The sequence below is a fragment of the Pyrgilauda ruficollis genome, unplaced genomic scaffold (assembly GCF_017590135.1).
Source record: "Pyrgilauda ruficollis isolate IOZ18807 unplaced genomic scaffold, ASM1759013v1 scaffold2, whole genome shotgun sequence".
NCBI lineage: Eukaryota > Metazoa > Chordata > Aves > Passeriformes > Passeridae > Pyrgilauda > Pyrgilauda ruficollis.
Window position 1 is genome coordinate 10,057,065 of NW_024519206.1, and position 23,278 is coordinate 10,080,342.

Genomic DNA, 23,278 nt, shown 5'->3' on the forward strand with positions numbered 1-23,278 from the left:
TTTGCAAAGCAATTTGCCTCTGCTTTCCCTAAATGCAAATCATTCTTTATTTAGTTCTTGCTTTAATTTCTGTTTTTCTGATCATAGGTGAAATAAGTATTCTTCTAAACTAGCTCAGAAAAGGCACAAGGAAATAATGAGTTTTCTTACTGAGAAAAATGGCAAGCCTTTCTGCAACAACCTGATTGTAATATTAATGATGTAGGCTTAAAACATTTGACTGCATCAACAGCCACTCATGAGCAATTTTCCCAAAGTTCCCTAAGCATTATTGACAATGCTTTGGTAAATTATGTGTGACTTTCCTAAGAGCTGGTGTAGCTCATTTAATTCATATTAATTGATTTTTAGGCTTCCCTTGATTAATTGAACTGGGTTCGTCTTGTGGAGAATGCAATAAATAATCATTAAAATGAGGGAGATGTGACTCCACAAATGATAAAGTTTAAGTGTGCTAGAAGTCATAGAAGACAAAATGAAAGTTAGTTACCATGATGGAGTTAAATGGGTTTTCTTAGTATTTCCCTTTTAATTTTGCATACAGTACTCTTGCTTAGACATGTATATGATTTTATTCTGTTAGTGTATGTGGATAGGGTCCTTTGAAATGAACAAAAATTATTTCAGGAGATTTCCTATTTCTTGTTTAGCCTGGGAAAGCATACTCTAGTTCAAAGGACTGGAGTGATATCTTGTATTTGCTAGTTCAGTTTTCGACAAATTTAGAAAATGGACCTTTGATCCTGAACCCCTTTTCTTGCTGTCAGAGGTGAATAAAGACAGGCATTTTATCTCTTCATTTTTCTCAGAAACACATGACTTAATGACCATCTGGTGCTGTTTTAAATGTGCCTGGCCTGTTTTGATTTTTACATAGTATGCGAAGAGAAATTTCCGGCCTCCAGCTGCATTTTGGTCTCTGTGATGAGAGAGAAGCCCCCTGTGGTGCTGTGTGGGACCCACCCCAGGGCCACAGCAGTGCTCTGGGGTCCCTTCTGCAGTGTGCTGAGATTTGCTTGCATCTGGATTTATAGTTGGTGGTTTGATGCCTGGCTGGCACACAGGGAAGAGCCTCCACTGTCACAGCTGGAACTCCAGGAATCTGAACTCCAGGAAGTCATAGCTACTTTTGTGCTTAATACTCCTTGAAGCTGATAGAAGGTAATTTTAGCACAGAAAGTTGCTGATTTTCTGACATTTTATGGTATCTAGAGGCTCAGCTTTAGGGGGAGAGCTCCACAGTGGTCTAAATCCTGCCCTTGTTACAGTTTGTTAGTCTATCTTTCAGAAGCACAGGTAAGCAGGGGTGGTACAACTTTGGAAATATAAATTGTGGTGTCCAGTTCTGTTCAAACTGAAGTTGATGGCAAAGAAACAGGAATTTGATTGATATATGAAGTGTGTGAGGACCAGTGTGATTAGAGCAACCACTCTACTGTGTTTCTTTAACCTACAGAGGATTTCTCTTTGACAGGAGTTCCAGTAGAAAATCCATAGAATATTAATTCTGCATGTAGCAGTATAGTGAGCTGGTTTAATCTCTGCTCCTAGTTTTTAGGAATGTTTATTAAAAAATAATGAAGTATGTTGGATCACTGAGCTTCTGTGGTGATGACTTGATGAATGCCAGTGCAAAATTAATTAATTTATATGCAAAACAGCTGGGGAAGGCTCATTTTGCTTTAGTGTTTTTTACATGATGACAGCATTATATTTAGGATAGATTGAAGGAGAGTTTTGTGAATGAGCCATCCTTAGAAACGTACATGGACATACTTAACTTATATAGATATACTTAATTTTGGAAGCATTTCTTTGTTCCTGTGTTTCCATTTGTTCTTTTTCCTTGGGTATGTACAGCCACTCATCAGAACTGCATGGTTTATGGGGATTTTATTGTTTCTGCCCACACCAGTGTGAATGTCCTGAGTGCCATGTACAATAGGCAGTACAATTGCACCACTCCAAATAGTTTTCTGGAGCAAATCAGGCTTTATGATGTCCTCCTAGACAAAAAAAAAAAACAAAACAAAACAAACAAACAAAAAAAAAAAAACCAACCAAGCAAAAACAAAAAAAAAATCCAAACAAAACCAAAAAAAAAAAAAAAAAAGAAACACAACAACAAGAGGCTATCATAACACATGGAACACGTGGTAAATGGCATGCAGAAGCTTTCTTCAGAAAGAGGGCAGCCAGCAGCTTTCCAGATAAACTGTGAAACTCACAAACTTTTCTTTAATTCTTTATAAATAATCTTTGTTTTATTGAAAATCATCATCATCTTTTCATTAGATTGATTAGTTGTGGAGTGGCATTTTTGTGTTTCATTGACACTACCTGATTTTTGAAACTGAGGTGGTTTGGTTTTTTGGGGTTTTTTGTCGGTGGTGGGTTTTTTGGTTGGTTTGTTGTTTTTGTTTTTGTTTTTGTTTTGTTTGGTTTTTTTTTGTTGTTGTTAATAGAAGCTCTTTAGCTGCCTCTGGAAAGAGGAGACAATCCATTTAAGTGAGGACAGAGTCTGGAGGGAGGGGGAGTGTAGTGGAGCTACTGTAAAATGATGGGAGGGAAGCGAGTGTCTCAGTAAAAGCTAAACCCAGGGAAAGAGAAGAGGCAGCTCCATATGTGTGAATTTTGAGGGTTAATGAAAGCAGGAGGAACATGTGTGAAGCCTTTCCATGAGGTGCTGTCACCTGCTTGTGAGGCCAGTGCCACTTAGCCCCAGTCAGTGCTTCTGCTTGCAGTCCCTTGGTGGTTGACCAACCCACAAAGACAGAAAGGAGGGGAAACTGCTTAGAAACCTTTACCCCATCCCACCCATACATGTGTTCCCTAATCCCCTTTGCAAATTCTGAAGACAAAACCATAATCCAGCGATTCTTTATTAAAAACTAAAATTCTGTGTGCTTTTTTGCAAATGAAATGCTCAGCTGCAGGCTTTGCATGACATTGCATCTTGATGCTGCTGCATGAGGTTAATAATGGGAGCTGGCTGGCTTATTCCCACTTTGTCAGCTGAAGACCTTCTGAAAAATGGTCAACAGAAAAGAGTGGCTGAGTTTTTAAAGTCTGTTTTTAATAAACTAGCCCCTGGTAGTAAATTATTAACATGCTCTTTTTTCTCTGATTTCTAATTTGATGAGGACCAAATGGTAATTGGACAATTTCATGTGCTGCATGCTGTGCTGGCTGACAGACCCACAGCTCCAGGCACTGTCTAGCCAGGCACTTGAATACTGAGCCATTTTTACCCTGCACTCTGGAGCTTTACAGAAGAACATCAAATGAAGCACTGTTTAGTATTTTTCTTAAAGAAAAAGACATAAAGTCAGCTCAAACAAATTGAAAAATAAATGAGTGGAGAGATTTGGGATCTCTACAGTCATCTGTTAAAACTCAGTATTACAGCTTTGTCAAATAAAATGATCAAATTCTGGAAAGATAAATTCAGTTTGATTTGTAAGACTTCAGGAGCCCACCAAATCAGGAGAGTCCTCAACACCTTCTGTATGATTAAAGTTTAAACCCGCTAATATTTGTCTTCCACTTTATTTTATCAACCCTATCCAGATCAGATTACCAAGATCCCTCTGGTTAAAATATATCTTGATTATCTCCCAGACAAAATGATTGGTAGGTGAGCAGAAAAAAAACAAAAAAAAAACCTCAAACCATGTCAAACTCACAGTTATTTGAAAAAATTTCTTTATATGTGATATTGTTGCTGGATATCTTTATATGAGTTTCTCAGCTGGCAGGCCATTAATTGCTATTTCAGCACAACAACAGGTAGTTTTTGTTCAGCAGTCTCTGAGTGTGCCTCAGCTTTTCAGCAAAGCTCTGCTGGAGTTATCTGCTCAGAGGGAATACCAAGCATTTTCCGTGGCATCCCTCTGCCTTTGCGGTGGCGCCTTTGCCGCGTGCAGCAGCTGCGCCTCTTTTGCACCGCTGAGACACCTGAGTGCAGCCCCAGCCTCAGCAGCAGGACGGACATCTGAGCTGCTCAGGAGAGCCACAGGGTCTGTGGGATGTAAAATTTATTTGCGTCCACAAAATTCTGTCGGGTACAAACGGGAAAAAAAGATTAAAAAAATGAAAAGACAGTGCTGCTTGTTGGAGACCCACAAAACATGAATTTTGTTTTCAGTTCAGCTTTTGGATCTCAGATCCATGCCTAATGTTCTGAACAATGCATTACCTTTTGCCCTGTAGGTAGAAGATCTAAAAGCAAAACTTGCTACTCAAGAGGCAGAACTGCAACTGAAAAAATCAAGATACTGAAGCTTTGATTGCTAAGATGGGGTTTCAAACTGAGAAACTAAGCCAAGAAAAGGCCATTGCAGATGCAGAGGAGCTAAAGGTCAGTCTAATTCTCCTATTTACTGATGTTGAGCTATATTTAACACAAAATAAACCTTTTTAGGAGAACAGTTTTCAGTTTTGAACAACTTCCTCTCTAATTAGCATAAAGTCTAAAGAATTATTATACTTACACGTGTAACAGCATTTCACACCATGATGACCACTTGACCTTTCTTTACATTATGCCTTTTCCTAACCTTTTAGCTGTTTTAATGAGATGAAAGAACAATAAATACTGAACTCATTCAAGCATTTAATGGATGTGGATCTTGAGAATCAGACCTATTTGTAATAAGTAAAGGTCAAAGAGTCATATCTTAACACTTCAGATTTCTAAAGACTTTGAGGCTCTAGGTAAATTGAACAACTCAATTGATACAGTTCATTCCACCATTTTACAAGGTACAAACCTTGAATCTTAAGATTATAATAGCATTCCTGACAATATATGTCTTCAGTGTTGACTCTCCTTTTTGCTCTCAATTCAGCCTATTAGCATTAGTTATCAGCATCTGTGTTGGAAACTCAAAGGCTCACATGCTTTACTGTTCACCACAGAATGAATAGAAATGCATAATTTTATCAGGAGTCTAAAATTTCCATCTACAGTTGCAAGCATGGCTTTTGAAATAAAGCCCCAGTAGTATGGAGTGTGTAAAGTGAGTTCCTCTGCCTTTAGAGTCTGGAAGGCTCATTCAAGTCTGACATTTTGCTACAAAATCTCATGTACGTTGTGTCATTGACCAGTAGTGGAGAAAGGAGTTCTTAGTTGACTTGTAGTAGTTGTTGATAGCCTGATTTTGACATATGGAAACTTCAAGTTTCCAAGGATTTTGTAGTTTCCAGATATTGACCAGCAGGGAAGACTGTCCTGTCTAAACATTCAAAATAGCCTCACATTTTCTTCTATTTTGTTTCTTAAATACTTACCACCAGATGATATTTAATACCTTTCTAAAAGCCTTGTGTCTAATCCTAATTTTACTGAGAGAAAAGTAATTTTTGATACTGAGATAAATGAAGACATGATCAGGACCTTTATATTTCTCTGGATTATGCTAACTACAGACTTCAGCCTTTTGCTGATCCAAATCTCACCTAAGACTTAAAAATGGCCATGAAGTTTCAAGTCCAAATCATGCAATTAAATAAACTTGTACGAATGGGATCCAACAGCTCAGCATCCTACCAAACACTTTTCATGTGATTGTTTTCCTTTATTGGTTCCATATGCTTCTGATAAATTTGGATGTTCAAAATACACCCTTAACACAATTTTAATTACTTCATTAAGCAGCTAGGTGAAACACATAGAGTGATTATTGTGAGATAATCACATCTTTGGGCCACTTTGTTTCAGGGATGAAGTTCAGCACCTGACACTAATGATTACTGTACTCCACTGTTCATTGCTTTATTGCACTTCTGAAATGTTTTCATTGGAAATGAAAGCGTCATTTTGTGCTACATTAATTAAAACTGTTTCATAAGGTTAATGATAGTTTCTAAACACTAATCTTCTCTCATTTTTTGTTACCAAAAGAAGCCCAGCAAATGAGAATACATCTTTAGCTAAGTAATTTGTGAAGACTCTTCCTAATTGATTAAAATATGTCACCCTTTAAAAAATTATTTTTGCTTTCCTATTCTATAGATTTTGAATTGGAGTTTACAAGAGCTTTTTGGGTTTTACAACCTTAAGCAAGTAAATACTTTGGAGGTATTGACTTGGAGTGAAGTATTACTTAAGAAAGAATAGGTGAAGAATTGAAATCACTTTAGATCTGACTTATTAGGAAGAGTTCAGTCTGCATTCACATAACTGTGGCAGGGCTGTGCACCTGTGTAGTAATGAACAAGAGTTTTACCATGAAAATGACACTGGTAAGGTTTTAAAATAGTGGACAGTAATGCTGCTGTCATTTTGTTGGCCATTATTGTGCTCTGAATGTTGTCAGCCAGAGCAGCTTACACGTGAAGGTGCATATGCCATTGCCATTTAAAAGAGGACCTACCCCTTTAAAGACAGAAAATGTGCAGGTCATGGTGTAGGTGTATGTGTGTGACAGTGACACTAGCTGAGGATTAGGAACAAATCATAGAAGCTGCATCACAGGAGATGAGGGAGATATTTAATTTGATTAGTGACTTGTCATTTATAATGTAATGCATATTGATTTTTAATATTTGTTATTGCCACAGACAGTAGCTGTGTGTGTCCTGTCTAATAAATGTGTACATGGAAAATGTCCCCAACAATTGTAGAAACAGGTTTTGTAAGGGTATTAAATTTTTACAGAGGCTTGTTACTGCCAATGCAGAGTGCTTGATCCAAGTATTAACATCTTGATCACTGTAATATCTTCTTTCTCTGTAATTAAAGTAGGTTTAAGCAAGACCTGACAGGAAATGAATTTGTGAGATGAGCGTGAGGCACATGGATAAGGATGAACCAAGAATAACTGACTTCAGCCTCAGGCAATGTATCTTTAAAAGTGTGTATGGTAATCTTCCAAATACACAATTGCTGATGATACAGAATGCCCCCCAGGTTTACTCTCCCACATAAATTTGCAACGATGAAATCATAATCCGCTTTTAAACAGATAATTAAATTGTTGCAGAAGGTTGTGGAGGTACTCAGATTTCATGTAGGACTGATGCTAACTGATGTAAAGTCACTGATCTAAGCCACTGTTAAGCCAAAATAAGTGTCTTGACAAAGCTGCTTGAACTGATGATTATTCAACTTCCAAACTTGAAATTAAGTACAGTGCTTCCATATAGCATATTTCCATTTCTCCCATTCCCTCCCTTGTTCTGACCTATGGTTTCAGACCTGAGGAATAAAAAGAAGGCAAATTTGGCAAAAGGTGGAGGCTGGTTTGACAAATTTTATATGTTTTCCTATACCTCAAGACTGGAGTGAATATTTTGCTGTTTAGGGAAAGCTCCAGTGAACCACTGACCCAGTCATTGCCTTTTTGGTATACCCTCTAATTATCTAAAAGAAAACCCTTTGAAGGGGAAGAAGGGGCTGTGAGGGGAAAAAAGTTCACGGGTCTCAAAATCTTAGCAAAAAGTCTTCACTCTCTTGTTTAGCTCCAGCTTTTGCAGCTGAACCTAGTCATGAAAGGCTTGTAGCTTACTACTGCAATGGCAATGGCTGCTGAGTTCCCCTCTGTGTTCAGTAACTCCTCAGGAGTAACAGACTGCCCCAACATCCCCCAGCCTTTTTGTACGGATACCTTACCTGATCTCCTGCCCTGCATGACTAGGTAACACCCCATCCCTCAGGCATGGCAGTCACACCACTCACTTTGGTATCATCTGCAAATTTGCTGAGGGTGAACTTGATCTCACAGTCTGTGTCACTGATTAAGATATTAATTTCTTCTGGCTGTGTCTCCTTCCAGCCTCTCATGTGCCCCCAGTCCCCACACCAGCATGGCAGTACAAAAAGCAGAAAAGGCCTTGGATCTGTGTAAGCCCTGCTCAAAAGTAACAAGAACATCTCTGTATTATCAACCCTGAGTTCAGCACAAGTCCAAAACACAGCCCCATACCAACCACTCTGAAGAAAATTAACTCTACCCCAGCCAAAGCCGACATCCTGTCACATTAAGGGAAAGGATCCAAGGACAGAAGCCGGAAAGCCACAAAACTCCCTATAGGAAAGGTAAATATCTAATGGACATCAGATAATATCTGAGATGAAAGAAGAAAATAACAGTTAAAAAAGAGAGTCAGAGAAAAAGAAAATAAATCACATCTTCATTTTCTTGCAGCTTGAATTTAGGGGGAGAAGATTTGACCCTGCATCGCTCTTTTCTGTGTACTTTTGGTGACAACCTGAGAACCACTGGGATTTATTGAATGCAAAACCAGGAGAAAATGAAAGGGAGAACATTTCATTATATTTATCCGATTTTCCCCTAATTTCCCAAGCAAGACATAAATCACAGATTGTATTTGTGACAGTGAATACTTCTGTATTTTGGGGAAAATATTTTTGCCTTGTACAGGATAACATTTCTAAATCAATAAGCTAGTGCAGGATTCCAGTTTTACCTTTGAGATGAAAGTAGGATTTAGATTCTGCTTCTCAAAAAAATGGAATGTTATATACACTGGAACTTCTCACAGGTTGATGACTCTTTGCAAGATTTAATCAGCTATGATAAGGAGCATATTTCACAGTATTTTCTGAAGGTCACCAAGGAACATTACTTGAAGGATCCAGACTTCAACCAAAATTATGTTCATACAGAATCCTTTGCAGCAGCTGGTCTCTGTTCCTGGGCCATCACTATGGTAAAAATCAGTGAGGATGTATGTATCAGCTCTTGAATTAGTCCTGATGGGGGAATTTTGGTTATGATTTTTTTGGTTTTTTTATTGGACTCAGCTTAGTGTTCTGGGGAGCATGAGGAAATTCTCAATCACCAGAGATCAAGTGGGAAGTGCTCAGTACTTGGCAGTATGTATGCATGTATTTCCTTCTAGTAGGAAGTGGTAAAAAAGATGGAGCTGTCCAGGACTTTTCAACGGTCATTGCAGTTGTATTACAGATGCAACAGTTGGGAAATATTCTCCAGATGTACATGTTTCACTTGAAACATCCATCCTTGGTCTGGCTGTCTGGAGTATGAGACAGGGCTTATCACTTGTGATTCCCTGGAGCACCTGGCAGCAGAATTTCTCAATTCATCCTAGAATTATAGCGTGCTTATTTAATTACTGAACAGTAAAAACTTATCAATTGTAGATGAAATCTACTCAAGTGTAAAGCCTGTCTGATTTCCACCTGTATTCTAAAATCATGAAGGTTATACTTATAAATTAATTCTATTTGAAGAGTAGACCCACTAAGGTTGCATTCAGTTCTGCTTAAAATGTCCTTCTATAGATTATCATAAAATCTGCTGTAGTCAGTAATGAAAGAAATCTTTGCCTGACTCACTGTTATGTAGAAAAATGGGTCTAAAGCAAAGGTGAAAGACTACTGGGATTATCTTAAAGTCTTTCATCAGGAGTAATTTGTAATTTCTGTAATAAAGTGAGACCAATTTCCTCTCTAATGTATCGTTGTGGTATGTCTTGTTCAAGGTGTATTGTGAGAGAGAACCAAAATGTTGTGCACTGGCTCAGGCTAACACTGAATTAGCAGCAGCTACAGGAAAGCTAGAAGTCATCTTCATCATACTTCTTGTAAGTATGGCTTGATTAATAAACTTCATTCTCTAACACCTTGAGCCCCCTTAATTTCATTAATATTTTAATTTATTTTTCTTAATGTGTTTTATTTTTATTGATTTTATTACTACCTAGTTCAAATATTAGAGGCATGCTCTCATTAGGAATTACCACTATTTTCCCCTCAAATGTACTGAAGAACATTCTGCAGTTTGGGTGGCAGCCCATGAAGCTGTTTACCCAAAATAACTGAATTTCCTCAAAGCCATCTGGGCACATCATAACCAATAGGCTAATAATTGGAATGGTGGTTGATAAAAATAACTGACTGTGAGTTTTCCAAGGAATGTATGCCAAATTTTTATACCAGCAGTGACCTACTGCAGTATAGCAATAACGTCCAGAAAGGGCTTTAGAAGCTCACGCTCATTTGTGTTGATATTTGTCATTAAACATACAATAAAAACAGCACCAAATGTCTGATTTTCTGAAAGACCCACAAACACGGGTACACGTGTGTGCTCGCATGCACATAGAAAAAGAAACTTCGATTAGTCTTTTACTGACAAGTGTCTTGTGAGTTAATGATGTAATTGAAGACCACACTTGTCATCAAGTATCTATTGAACTTTTGAGAGGGATTATTTGTTGTGTAAGTGTGCATTTAATGGAGTGACTGCAGCACAAAGCACTCTTAATACAAAGACATCTCATGGTATCTTGGGAGATGGTGGGTGGAAGGAGTTTCTGCTGCAAGCTAATCAACCTTACTAAGCAAAGAAATCTTCAAATGCTTTGAAAGCTGTGACATTAATTAGGTTTAAAAGACTTTGACTTTGCCTCGGAACTTTTTGTTGGTAATATTTAGATCTGTAACCTCACAGTTTAAGATATCAAGCAATAAATAAAGGCTGAACAAATCTGTAATGAGGCACTTATTCTCATTGCTTTCTCTTGAACTGGCACTTTAAAAGAATGACAAACATTCACTTCTATGGAAACCCTTGCAAGCCTGTGAGTTACGGTATTTTAGAATTTAATTCTTTATTTCAGGAATTTCCTGGTTTTCTTCCTGCTATTTAATATCCATTTTTTTCTTGTTCTGAAGGAAATAGAGTTTTAATGGCTAAACAAAGATAGATTATACCATCTGACTTTATCTTCTGATCCCTCTGACCCCCACCCCAAAAATCCCATCAGCTGTTACATCAGGTATTTTTCTTTCCTGTGAAACAGCCTTAGCCTTATGACCTTGGAGCTGCCCATTTAGATCAAAATCTACCCTAATGAAGCTTGTATCTGCACTAAAACACAGCTTTATGGAAGCATCATGTTTTTTATTTCACATATATATACTGATGTGTGTCCATTAAGTACAAACACTTTTGACAAAAATAGTCATCTAGTGTTGTTTTGGGGAGATTTTATATTTTTTCCTTTTTTTTTAATACACAGCAGTCACCCCTGAAACTCATGGAATCTTTTATTGTTTTAATGTGTTCCTCTGAAAAAAAACCCACTAATACATCTCTTTTCCTTGCCTGACAGTATCTCAAATAACCTTTTCCTGGTTTAAGAGACCTTGCATTCAATCAGCCTCCAAGTCCAAATCACACTTTTTTGCATTTGTTTATTTCCCTTTTTTTTTTTACATTTGTTTACTTAACCTTTTTTATGTTTATTTACATATTATTTTTATGTTTATTCTTTCCTCTCTTTATGCATTTTTCTGAGGGTTGTTAGCAGCACTATTTCTCTCAGCTGTGCTTAGTTCCTAATAGGAAGAATTCTGCACTACAGGTGAAGTTGCAATTCCTTTTCATTTGTCTGTTTCCTGTGTTAGTTCAGCACTTGTCATACTGTCATTTATTATGAATATTTTTACTAACCACTTTTTAAAATCCATACTGCCAGGATTCCCTTTATATGTTGGGAGGATCCCATTAAAACTATAATTTTTATAACTGATTCATACCGTTGCTGATCCACCTGATGAACTTTTCTAAGGAATTGTAGCTTTAATTTTTAATTCTCTAGCAGGTATTACTCATAACAATAAGCTCCAGAGCTCATGAGGTTGTTGAATTGATAACTCTACAGTTGGACAAATTCATTGCTGACAAATGCAAAATAACATATTTGAACTTTTTATGAATTCTTCTTGATTGCTGTTCATTGATTCATAGCTTAGGAAAGAAGACATGGGGGCTGATCATAAAGAATTTAAAGACAGCTTTGAAGTTATTCCTGTATTGAGTTGAGAGTAGGAGTGGATTACCCTCAAAGATCCTTCTAAACTATATCATTTTGTGATTCCAAAAATAAAATTGAAATTTAGTTCATCCAGTAATATTTTATAAGATTAAATTCAGCAGAAGAATGAATAGGAAATAGCTGTCTAGGCAGTGTATCTACTATATAGGCTAAGATCTATTTCTAACATTTAAGTAAGTGTTATATAGTAAAAACTCCTGCACACATCACTCAGGAAAACTTGGTTTGACTTTTTTCTCATAACTGACTTGTGATTAGTCCAGAAATTTGAAGATGCCAAGAAGAGATTCCGTTTTATGAAAAACCTTAAAAAAATGTACCCTTACATAATTCATGTCATAATCTACCATTTCTATACTGCAGATTATTGACAAAATTATCCTTTTTGAGGAAAATTATTCTTCTTGGGCATTTCTCTATTTGCTTCTTGTGGTGCACATGTTGCATTCATCTCTCAGGAAGAATGCCCAGTCACCATTTTTAGGTGCTCTACTATAGAGCCTTCAATCACTTCAAAAGCTCCAGTTACGGTGCAATCCTTTGCACAGGCCAGTGCAAAATATTGTGCATTCTAATGTCTTGCAAATTCCTGATAGGAATAGGATTCTCATCTAATGTGTCATCCTTTCTTCCATTTGTGAGGTGATTGAAGTTACTGAATTCCACAAACTGCTTAACTATATAAATGCTATATCCAAACAGCTTCCAAACACTTGCACTAGCAATGATTTCTGTATCTATTGTACTCAAACCATATAATTTCTCAGTAATGGAGAGAAAACATTAAAATGTTATTTAAAGAAAATATTTGAAGGTGATTGAAGTAACCTAGTTTTAATTACATGTCTAATTTTATCTAATAGCTGTGTGGCAGACTGGAAGTTATCACAATGTCTGTAAGTAGTGCACAGCATTAAGACACATATAAATGACATTGATAGCTTCCCCAGGACTGGCAACTAGAAGGAAAAAAAAAATTACAAGTTAGCATGCACCAGAACCTCAAACAATCTATGAAGCTTAGAAGGATTTTTTTTCCAGAATTGTAACAAGTCAGGATTGTGATACTCACTTTATAAAATGTTAATTCAAAAAGTTTCACCTATAGGAAATTATATGGCTGAGAGATGTATTTCTTCTGATGGTTAGTGCCTGGTTTCCTGCTTGTGAAATGTTAGAGGATGATGAGAAACTGAGTTCATTAGAAAAGTTCAGCAGATGGAATGAAGTCTGCAGACTGGTGAGTACAGGCTCCCTTCCTGTCTTTGCACCTTGCTCTCTGGGCTCACCCTTTTTCTCCATGTAAACATGTACACCATGGTCAACAGTGAATAAATTTCTCTGCAGATTTTCATCCCTATTCAGTGATCCTGAACTGCACTGCTCAATGTTACATTTAAAATGAGCTCGGCTTCCTCAGCTGGAAACTTGCGTTAATCCATATGCTAAAGGACATGGTGTGCAACGTGCTGTTGATGGGGATGGCTGTTGTGTGCAGCAGTAGCATTAAACAGAATTAGCTGATGAAAATTGAATTAGCAGAATTAGCATGAAACATTGACATTTTACTGTCATCCATCTTTAGAGTTCAAATAAAATGCTGTAGCTATTTCAGGCAGTTTTCTTTGTCTTTTCTAGAGAGTTTTACATCTAGCAAAGTTTCAACAGTTCAATTTTTCCAGCCATGGTACTTCTCGATCTGCTTGATTTCATTCGTCATTTCAGTATTATGTAATGTGGACCCCTGGCCTGTGCAACCTGTTCCACCTGGTTCATGTCAGGCTTTTTAAAGGTAAGATTCAGTGTGTAAGGAAGTCTGTGAAATTATTATAAAGGGAAGGCAAACTTGTATTTTTTCCTGGGAAAAGAAAAAATGAACCATGCAGGCATTTCTTAGCAACAGGTACTTAGATTTTATTTACCTTAGCAGCTGATAAACCTGTGTAGCCCATCAGCCTGTAGAAAGCTCTTAGTGCTTGACTGAGTTGTTGGAGTAAACAACTCAGAGTTGTGTCTGTAAAAACAGGAATTCTTCTAATGTTAAAGGAAGGTCACTCTCTGTATATGGACACTTTTTTTGTGCCTGTCTCTCTGGGCTATCACTCGGCTGTATCCAGTCAGCAGCATTGGCCCCTATTCTTCAGTTCATTTCTTGCCCTTTTCCCTTTCAGTCATTTATTTGCCTGTCTCTTTTCCATCTTCCTCTATCAATTTGCTGAAGAATAAACCTGAAGGCAGAGCATCAGATGCTAGTGATCTCTGCTTCTGCACTCATGGATATTCTGTGCTCCCTCGCTCATAATTCAGCTTCTTTCTGTTGGCAGAGAGAGAGGCAAGGAGAGTTGTACGTATTTTTCATATGGAAGTTCTTGTGGCCAGCAATTCTCAGCGATGACAACCAGTGCAGCTGTTAGTAATCAATAACACACCTTCAGTCTAGGCAGCACAGTTACTGACCTCCTTTCACTTTTCATGGGCTCCACAATACATCTTTGAATGGGAAATGATGGGGGGATCGGCTGCCCCTGCAGTCAGTTCCCAGACAGTGCCAAGCTGGGCAGGAATGTTGGTCTGCTGCAGGGTAGGGGGGCTCTGCAGAGTGAACTGGACAGGCTCTCCTCCCGGGCAACAAGGACAAGAGAAGATGGCCTCAGGTTGTGCCAGAGAATGATTAGATTGCATATTAGGAAAAATTTCTTCACCAAAAGGGTTGCCCAGTAGAGCGACCGTCCCTGAAGGTATTTCAAAGATTTGTAGGTGTGGCATTTGGGGACATGGTTTGACTGTGGGCTTGGCAGTGCTGGGTTAACAGTTGGACCCAATGATCTTAAAGGTAATTGCTGACCAAAATTATTTTATGGTCTATGGGCAACATTGTAGTAAATATTGTTACAGTAATATTTTCTGATGGTGAGTATACACGGGCTGGTACTAATAATAGAAATACACTGTGTAATTCAAACATTTTAAATGTTCTGAAGATGATTTAAAAACATTCTGTGGAAGATGATGGCTATGAATCCTTTCTTGTATGTTAAATTTTTAATATCCCATCAAGTCCAACAATTGCTGTATAGTAAATTGATTACAGTAAATTGAATTACAAGGTAGTTAAGAAATATCAAAAAGGATTGTCTCTTCACAAGCAAAATTACAAGTATTTTGAGTGGAAATAAATCAGATTTCCATCCTTCATGAGACTAGTTATTTGCTAAAAATATTTATGAAAATTATGACTATTACATTCATATATATTTTACAATAAGTATGGCTATACTATGCAAGGAAAGAATAAAGAAGTAAAATTTAGTAGTGCTAAGGCTAAAAAGTTGGGCCAAGCTGATCCTTTTTGCAGAAGTGATACAATTTGTATTATTTATCATTACAATCATTGTTATTAATATATGAGAGGACTTGAAATATACTCTGTGCCTGACAAGAATTATCCAAGGGCACAGTCCAGCAGGCTTACTAAGGAGAGTAATGGCTCCCTGCTGTGATTTGTGGAAGAGAGTTTCCTGGCACTAGCTTCCTTGAAAACAAGTGTATTTAAAATACGTGGTTTATCCCATAGGGTGTTGAATTTAGGGTGCTGGAGTATAAAATGCAATATGTATTTCTGCTGATGCTAGCCTTTATTTATGTTGCACGCTATGAAAAGATGACAAAAGGCAGTGGTGTGTTTTGTAGTGACAACTTTCCTATTCAGAAATCATGGGATAAGAACTGCTGTGATAAAGGAGACTATTATGTATTAGAAAAAAAAACAAAACCAAATCCCACAGATATTGAGGCATTGCTTACTGTTTGTCTCACTCTCTCATCTTTACTACCTCAGCCTTTGAGGGATGAGTGTACTTGAGCTATAGCCAGCTCTGTGTTACCATGCAGGCAAACTTGAGGCGTCTAGAAATAAGCCTCTCCTAAAAAAAGAGTAGAGAACTGTTCCTGTGGTCTTTCTTCTTATGCCTTGAGTGCTAGATTGATGAGTTTTACTTATAGCCCATCTCTGTTAGATGCCCTTACTGAGGGTGAGTCCTCATACTTATTAAGTCCTCATTATTCTCTCAATTTAAAATTCAACCTTCTTTATTAATCTATAAGATGTATCTTTCCCTCTTTGCCAATAAATTTCTTATTTTAAATTTATAAATAATTTCTAAATTTCCTGGCTGCACACCACCAATTCAAGCATCAAACCTGACAGAAGAGAGCCAAATCCTGCAAAAATGGTAAAAACAGCTTTTGTGGAGGCATGCACAACTTGCTCCTGGTGCTGTTCTTTCATTAAACCCCACAGAGGAGAATTTTGCCCTCAAGTGGAACTCACCGTTGTTAGTTCTGTATGTTACTCTACAGAAACAAATTGGTTTGAGGTAACTGGTTTTGAGGCATGTGCAGCATGAAACCCCTGAAAACAAAGCCAGGGATGTTGCTGCCTTCTGAGCAGAGTGCAGAGAATTGTGGTTCAAGGTGCAGATCAGTATGCAAATCTGCCCATGAGCAAATTACTGAATGTTTTTGTGTCTCCAGGCTCATATGCAAAATGGGAATAATAATTCCGTCTTGCATTTTTTTGATTTAAATTGTTGTTAGTTAATGTACTTATGGTGGTCCAGGAGCTGCAGGAAAAAACCCACAGAATTTAGCAAAACATTTCCTCTGAAGTTTGTGTCGCTCAAAGTTAAAGGTACTGCCTAAAATTATTGTAAATAAAATATATTAGTTGAAATAAAAGTAATAATACTTTTAAAAAACAAACAAAACCCCCAAACAACAAACTATTTACCCATTCCTTTTCTGCATAAGCTCACATCTTCACTTGAGATAACAGTTGAAGAATCAGTCCTATGTCAAAATGATTAAACAGAATAAACAAAATTACTGGGCTAGCCAACAGGTTGGTTAAGCAACCTGAGGTAAGAAGATTTTTCCTGAATGTTCATCTTAGTGTGAGTTTTTAAATAGTTGAAATTTTTTGTTGAACGGGAGGCTAAGTCTAAACTTTTGAATATTGCATGGAGAAAATAGGTGGGGGAAGTGTAGGGGGAGAAAAAGGAGACAAGATGACCATTATTAGAAATCCTTTAAATTAAAAAAAAAAAAAAAAAAAAAAAAGACCCAACCAAACAACCCCAAACCACAAATAAACTCTCAATAAAATTGTGTGAAGTAAAATGTGCTGCACCACAATTTTATTTTCTAAAAATCAAGTATTGCAGAGAAACTGATATTGGCATGATTGCTAGAGAGAAATCTCAATAACGAAGTCACCACATTTATACACAACTGTGAACACATTGTGACAGCCTGGGCAGCCTCTGGTTAATGAGCAGAAAGAGTGAATAATCCTCCAGGTCAGGATGGAGCCGCCCTGCATCTGCCCTTGTTGCACTTTAGATTGCAAATAAGTGGAAGGCACCCATCAGATATTTGCTATTTGCTTTTGGTTTTTTACAGAAACTAATAATTTTTAAATAAGAATGAAATGTATTTATGTTAAAATTATATATATTTCGGTGTGATTATTAGCTTTATTTGCAGACAAACATCATTAAAGCTACTGCATGCCTATTTAACAGAACCACTGGAGCCAGCCACAGCATTGCTAAGCAGTCTCCCCTTGGTCTTTACAGAAATTGTTCTGTCTCAATTCATCATCTAGAATTTTAACAATTCCTTTTTTTTTTTGCACATACGTGTATATGACAGGAAATAGAAGGTACAAGGAATATTTACACTATGACATGAGTTCCCAAGGCAATCTGAATAAATATTTTAAGTTGGATTTCTTAAAATCCCTGTGACCTTGCTTTCTAAGATCACAATGTGGATACTTTTGTTTCTGCAAATATCTCAGCAGAGGCTAGCAATCATTATTAAATCAGTTTGGAAAAAATTATTGTAAGAGCATAAAACTAATTAAAAAAACCCAGCTATTAAAACAGATATTTTCTCTATTCTTAAGTTACAATGCTAGAAATGTAAAATATGTAAACAATCTTTCCTTCAGTAGAAAAAGAGTGAAGTTGATGTTACTATCTGCATATGAAAACTTTTGTTTGTCCCAAGACACCTGAGATGGTCCCTATTGGCCTGGCCTTGCAGCCCTCCAAAGCCTTTGGAAGCTCTGTGCAAGTCAATGGCCTTAGCCCATGGTTAGGCTCCAGGTCTTGCAGATTTACACATAGTTAAAAGAAGTTTATCTCCAAAATTTGAGGTTTTATTAGTGATCTTATTGTGCAAGTTAACATGGAAAATATTGGGAAGGATTAATTGAGAATGTCAAGCCTTTTCCTCTGAGAATAAATTCTTTTTGACTAGAACAGGAGACAGTTAACTTCTGAAAAGCATCAAGACTGATGATTTTGTCTATATAGCATTGACCTGGAAGCTCAGCCATTCAGACTAATAAATCAGGCAATTTATATTTAATCATTAACTAACTCCCGAGCTGAACAGCTGTTCAAAATTAGAAATGGGTCACCCCGGCCAGGATGACATTACAGGCAATCTATAATGCATTAGAATAAAATTATAGTGATTTTTAACTGTCTGGAAATTTATTACACTGCATGTTCCAACTCTTAAACCCTTGTTAGCCAATGTCACTAGTGATTTATGGTGCTTGGCTGGTATGGTAAAATTACTGAAGATTTAAATAGACAATCATTCTATGTTTAGCAAATCTTCAAATTTCAAAGCTATTTTGGAGAATGAGGTGGGTACTCTTTACTGTTTATGACTTACCCATCAGTGACAACAAGAAAGAATGGATAAATCAAAAAGCCCTCTTGTAAATTAATGGATTTATTGTCTTGTTGCCCTCAGTTAATGATTTAAAGAAAAATCCAATGACTTCTGTAGGCAAAAATGGATGTCTAAAATACTTCAAAGCATAAATGCTAGATTGCTGTTAGAACCTTTATCAGGAATGGACCTTTACTTGTCACTCTTTGGGTGTTTCTTATGGATGGAACTGGAGTTTAGGAGGCCTTGACACACCAAATTCCTGTGTTTATATTGTAAAGCACATACATGCTAGCTCTTTGAAGCAGAATACTTTGATTAATGATACTTCTATTTTCTTAGTGGACCTTCTATATTCCTCTTTTGCAACAAAAGACTTTGAGACTTCTGTTGAGAATTCTGTGTCTGTCTTCCCAACACTGAATGTTTAACCATTTCAGTAAGTATTTCTGACTTTGCTGAAAAACATAAGTGGAAAATACTTCATGAATATAAAATTTAACAATTATTTTATTACTTTGGTTTTGTACACAGAGAAAATTGTATTTTAGATGAGAATGAGTTTTCTTTGAGATTGCTTTTATAATCTGTACAGCTTTCAGAAACGAGCACATGTAAAAGTTTTCTTTTAAGCCCTGAAGCAGATGACACCAGCAAAAACCAAGCATTTAGTATTAAATTACATGAAATATGGAGGATACTTTCCATCCAGAGATTTTCATTGATTTAGATTACATCATGTAAAGGACTGGAAAAATATTATTTGATTACTATCATTGCTCTGAAATACAAATGTCTATACAGGCAGAGCATAAATGGCTGTCCTTATAAATACTTCTGGAGCATTTTCCTTCTTTCATCCTGGCCCTTTCTCTGCGTCAGTCACAGCAGAATGATTTCCTGATGTTTCCCTAACGCAAGTGAACAAACTATGAGAAAACTTTATTTTATCTGCAGTATTTCAAACAGTACAAACAAAGAAGAAAGGTTATGACAGTTTATTCCTATTTTACATCAAGAATTTTATCCATTTGAAGATTACTCTCATGGGCAGTCAGTTTTTACCTTCCTCTCCATGTCGAAGTTATTTGAGCATGCATTCATGCGTAGGTTCATTCCTTTGCTGGGAACTGTACACACAGAACAATCAAAGCATAATGTGCCAAAAATGCTGGTTTGGGTTTATGCCATGTCACAAATCCTGACTGAAAAAGAGAGGATCTATATCTTAAATGTTCATTTTCTTTAAAGAGGATGCTTTCATTTTCTGAAATTCTTTTGTAACCAGCTTAAATTTCAAAGAGATGGTGGGCTGTCTTTATCACATAACTGGAATAAAAGAACAGCTTTCCACATAGATGCTTATAATAAATCATCAAGATCTGAGACCATTCCTGACTATTCATCCTAAATATCCTAGGGTTAGCATGGTTAAAATGAACTCTGCAAAAGAACAAGAGAAAGCAGGGCTCTCTGTAGGGAAAAAAATATATATATTATATTATATATTAATATATATTATATATATTAATATATAATATAAATTATGTATTATTATTATATATATATGTATTCTAAAGTTAAACTTTGACAGAATCATTGCAGCTGGAGGGAGCCTTCTGAGATATTCTAATCCATCCTCATTGATCAAACAGGATTGGTTAGACCAGATTGTCCAGGACCATGGAAATTCCACAACCTCTCTGGGCAGCCTGTGTGTTTGGCCACCCTCATCTTTCCTCCTGTCAAAATTCCAAATCATTGCATCCTTAGCTGAGTAAGATGTCTGTAGTTAGTGGGTAAAAGAAGAAAGATAAATAAGAGCAACAAACCCTTCAGGTCTTCCAGAATTGTAGAACATTTTGGGTTTGAAAGTACCTCAAAGATCATCTAAGTTCTAAATCCCCCACTGCCATGGGCAGGGATACCTACTCTGCTGCCTTTCTCCTCCCCTTGGGGGGAAAAAAGTGTGAAAAGTAGAAAAAGTAGAAATGACATCTTTATTGAGGTTGAAACAGCTTTTTCTTCCTCTTTTTTGTCTTCTAATATTTTTGTTTTCTTACCTTTCCTGAATGTTGCTGGAAATGCCTGCACTGGCAGTAGGACACCAGGTGCTGCCAATATTGAAGTGTGTCCACCGTGCTTTATCTGATCTAAACAAAAGCACCAATTGCTGAAAAAAATCATTATAGAGAATGTTTGACAAAGAGTTCTATCCCATTGTTTTCAGCTTCAAAGGTTTGAAGTCACCACCAGAAATTCTGGACTGTTTCCAGCCTTTGCAGTCTTTGGAAGTGTGTCTCTTGCTGATGGAGTACTTCTCCCATTGTACTTTTGTGTGCTTCTGGTTAATTGGAGATTAAACATTCTGTCACTTCCATGGTGCTCAGGAGATAACATTTTCTAATTTTGCTCTGCAGTCCAAAAACGTGTTGGAGTCAGTTCACTGAAAACCTCAAAGCACAGAAGAAAACTTTCATGTGGTGACATCTTATTGACAGCAGCATTTGTGTCTTACTTTGGACCCTTCATAAGACAACATCACCAGGAACCAAAGGAACATTTCTGGATTCCTTTTCTAAATGTACACAAAGTAAAATTTGAACTTCAGATCTGTATATCCAAGTGCCTAATTGACAATATTTGTTTTCCAGGATATGAACATATGTACACTTACATAACTTATATATATATATATATATATATATATATATATGTATATATATATATACACACACACACACATATATAGTGTGTGTGCACACAGGCATACTTTCCTCAGATTACAGGTATCTCTTGAGGGAAATGAAAGAGAGAGGTTCTCTGGCAGAAGAATATCCCTTCCCTCACTGCCAAAATCTGTTCTTTGTGACACCTTTGTAACAGCAAACGCTGTAAAAATGATAGAGCTGTACAGAGAGATCTATTCTGCTTAGCCTCTCAGCTCCAGGAAGAGCATGTAGTTATGATAATCCGCATTTTTCTGCACATGGAGGAAATCATGAGAGTACTCAGTAAATGCATAGTAGTTCCAGTCTTTGCAGTAGTCTCTGCTAAGCTTTCTCCTTCCTTACTTTTGAAGCTTTGGACCATTCTTCTATTCCTTAGTGCAAATGTTCTGCACCCCTTCCTACTTGTTTCCTATTTCTTATGTGCATTATATGATGATTAATGTCATTTATTCTCAGAAATATGTGAAATGGGCAGCACTTACCTCATTTTCAATCACAGATCTATGACACAGCAGGTGAGCTGAGTTATGAGGACCCTCTGGAAACAGATTTAATGTCAAATTCGAGTTTCCAAGGTCAGCACTCGGAACTGTGGGGACATCTCTTTGTAGACATTTGCTTTGTGCTAGAGTTTAACAGTTGCTCATTTGTCTAGAGCTTTGCTTTACCTGGAACCTCTCACTGTCCTTTTCCACCAAGAACTTGCTCGCAGATAAAAACCTTTCTCAGAAACCTCCTTCGACTTTACAGCCTAGGTAGAAAAAATTGCCCTGTATATTTTCAATAGTAGGACTCTGGAAATAAATGTCATTCTTAATTCTTTTAAGATTCTTCTGAAATGGATTGAACATTTTTATGAATAAAAATAAACCATACTGTGATGTTTTGCTTTTGCAGATGCTTTCACTGAACAGCAGTGAGACAAAATACCTCGTTTCACTTTTGTTTTCCTGCAAGTGAGGAAGAGTGGAAAATAAGAGACAAATACACTTGAAAAGTTATGTTAAAATAGATGTTTATTAATAGTTCTCTACAGGAGGAACAGCAAGTAGTTCTATGTCATTAAGTATCAGCAGATATGGTGACAATAGATGTACCTATATATTCAAATATTTGTGTGCATTGTGTGAAAATTAATATTAGGAACACTGATAATACCCAAGTGCTATTGTTTTTCACAAGGAAGTATTTGAGATCATGAAAATTATTGTATTGGTTATCTTACAGTCCAGAGATAAAACAAATCATATATTCATCTTTTGATATATTTAGATGAATGTGTTACACATGGGAGATAGATATATTGCATGCTTACAGAAGGAAGTGTATGCCTGCTGGGAACTTTGTGCTTGTATTTTCAGCACATTCATCAAAAGTTAGGTTTATTTTGGGGTCAGGGATTAGAACCAAGAGTTAGACAATTTAAGGTGGTATGTGTTCTGTAATACTATGGTAACTATGACACTGTGCCACAGAAGCTGCACTAGAGGTACAATGCCAATCTTATTACTAATAATTGTGCAAATTTAGCTCAACTTAAATATGTGTAATCTTTTTCATTATAAATCACTGTCAGATATACATGGGGATTGTTTTTTGTTTCAGTGTGCACTTTTAAAAGAGGTTTCAGTCTAAAAGCTAGCAATGAGGACTAGACACATCCAGGGAGAAAGAAAAATTTGATGGAAGATTTTTTAAGATACTTCTGAATGGGGGGAGAAGGTAGTTCAGGTTTAATATTGATGATGCAATGCTTTCCTTTATTTATGGCTTTTGAATTCAGTCAAAAAATCACTGATAAGGAAGCCTGGCATAACATCATGAAGGACTTGGTGGGGTTTTGCCCTTTGCTTCAGTAAGGAAAAAAATTAATTCCAGGCATCTGGTACAGTTCTTCTATTACACTTCCACCAACCCTTCTTGTTTGTTCCAAACAACTTATTTATTCACTCTCTCTTATTCTG

At 36.8% G+C, this 23,278-nt stretch overlaps 1 protein-coding gene across 1 annotated transcript in view; it reads left to right on the forward strand.

Moving 5' to 3' along the window:
* The window catches only part of DNAH11 (dynein axonemal heavy chain 11), a 95,164-nt gene that overhangs the window by 50,891 nt on the left and 20,995 nt on the right, over positions 1–23,278 (forward strand).